Genomic DNA, 2,302 nt, shown 5'->3' with positions numbered 1-2,302 from the left:
GGAGCCGACGAGTTTGCTATTATGGTTTTTGCCTTCCCCTTCTCTCTTGAAGGGCAAGCAAAGATGTGGTTTTATTCACAACCGGATGAAATTATGACCAATTGGGATTTCTTGAGAAGAGAGTTTATAGATAAATTCTTCCCACTGGAGAAGACCGACTACATCCAGAAGGAGATTTTGGGTGTAATGCAAAAAGACCAAGAGAGTTTGTATGAGTATTGGAATCCGTTCAAGAGGCTATTGGAATCTTGTCCACACCATGGATTGAACCCTCACTTGCTCATTAATTACTTCACCGGAGGTCTTTGTGCGGAAGATAGAAGATTGCTCACCGCTTCTAGTGGCGGTTCCCTTTCAAAGAACAAGACGGAGGGAGAAGCTTGAAAATTGATAAATGATGTTGCTAAGGCTACACAACATGTGAGGGTGAGAAGTAATCCTCTCAAGGGTGTGGTAGAACCATCCCCTTCTGAAGAAAGCTTAACCAAGGCACTTGGGGACATGACTACTATCCTCAGTCAAATACAAAATGATCAAAAGGAATACTACTCCATCTAAGCCATCCAAGCCTCACCTCAAGTTGCTCAACTTGAAGGTCCTCCTAGAATTTGTGGTTTGTACTCTAGCACCACACATTACACCGATCAATGCCATCAAATCCAAGAGGAACATGCTCTTGTAGTGGCCAATGTGAATTACAACAACCGTCCACCCTATCCTTCTCAAGGCCAAAACAACTACTCTCATGGTAGTAATCAAAATCAAGGGTGGAAGGATAATCCACAAGGGAGCAATCAAAACCAAAGATGGAACAACTCTTCTTCTCATTACAACAACAACCAATCTTCATCTCAATATCACAACAACAACAACCACCAAGCCAACCAAAATCACCACAACCAAAACCAAAGCAACTACACCAAATACCAAGCACCACACTATAGACAACAATCCAACCAAGCTTCTTCATCTTTCACCAATCAATTCGATGAGCTTAGAACCGCTCTGGAGAAACAGGACGAGAGCTATAAGGCTCAATTCGATACCATGGGTGCTCAATTAACCAATCTCACCGACATGATCTCGAAGATGTCCATGTCCTCCAACAACACCAACCAACCCTCAAACTCTTCTAGCCTTCCTTCCTAACCCCAACTAAACCCCAAGGGCGGTTTGACGTTAGGATTTTTGCCAGTAAAGAATGTCATAAAAACAGTCACGTTGTAGATATAGTCTCTAAACCGACAAAAATCTCTTCGTACAAACGTTTTAGTTGTCACAAGTAACAAACCCCTTTTAAAATTGATAACCGAGTATTTAACCTCGGGTCATCTTCTCAAGGAATTGCAGGGAGGTATGTTCTTATTATTGGTTATGGAGATTGTAAATTTGGGGGTTTGAGAAATTTGGAGTTTGGGCAATGTGCACAGTTATATTTAAATAACAAGTAAAATAAATTAACAATAATAAAATCTCTTGGCAAGGTATGGAGAACTAGAGGTCCTATCCTAGTTATCCTTATCAATTGTGATGAGAATTAGATTCTTCCCCCACCTTATTGACCTCTAACTATGAAGGTAAGTTAAGTGGATGAATTAATTCTTGAAGAATTCCAATTCTCAATCAACAATGAGTTTGATAACTCAAGAGTTACCAATTATTTAACCAAAGCCAAAAGGAAGAAAATATGTAAGTTAAATTGAGAGTACTTATAAATAAAGCAAAGCATAATTAAATCTGAAATTACCTCGAATTGCATTAATAATAGAAGATCAATCTAAACATAAAGAGTTCATAAATTAAATTGGAAAAATAAATAAAAATAAAGAACCTGGGATTGAGAGTCACTCCTAAAACTAAGAGAAATCCTAAATCCTAATCCTAAGAGAGAGGAGAGAACCTCTCTCTCTAAAAACTACATCTACTCCTCAAATTGTGAATTGTGAAAAACCTCCTTATGAATGGATGTATTATCCCACTTTATAGCCTCTAATCTGTATTTTCTGGGCCGCAAACTGGGTCAGAAACAGTCCAGAATTCGCTGGTTTCGAATTTTGCCACGCTAGATTTCCTTCACTGCGATGCGGCCGAATGGTTCACGCGGTCGCGTCGCCTAGCGTCAGGGGAACTATAGCATATTATATATCAAATCGAAGCCCCGGACGTTAGCTTTCCAACGCAACTGAAACCGCATCGTTTGAACCTCTGTAGCTAAAGTTATAGCCGTTTGAGTGCAGAGAGGTCAGGCTGGACAGCTTAGCAATTTCTTCATCTTCTTGTATTCCTTCCACTTTTACATGCT

This window comes from Arachis hypogaea, chromosome 13 (assembly GCF_003086295.3).
Source record: "Arachis hypogaea cultivar Tifrunner chromosome 13, arahy.Tifrunner.gnm2.J5K5, whole genome shotgun sequence".
Classification (NCBI taxonomy): Eukaryota; Viridiplantae; Streptophyta; class Magnoliopsida; order Fabales; family Fabaceae; genus Arachis; species Arachis hypogaea.
Note: the sequence above shows the minus strand (reverse complement) of the source record.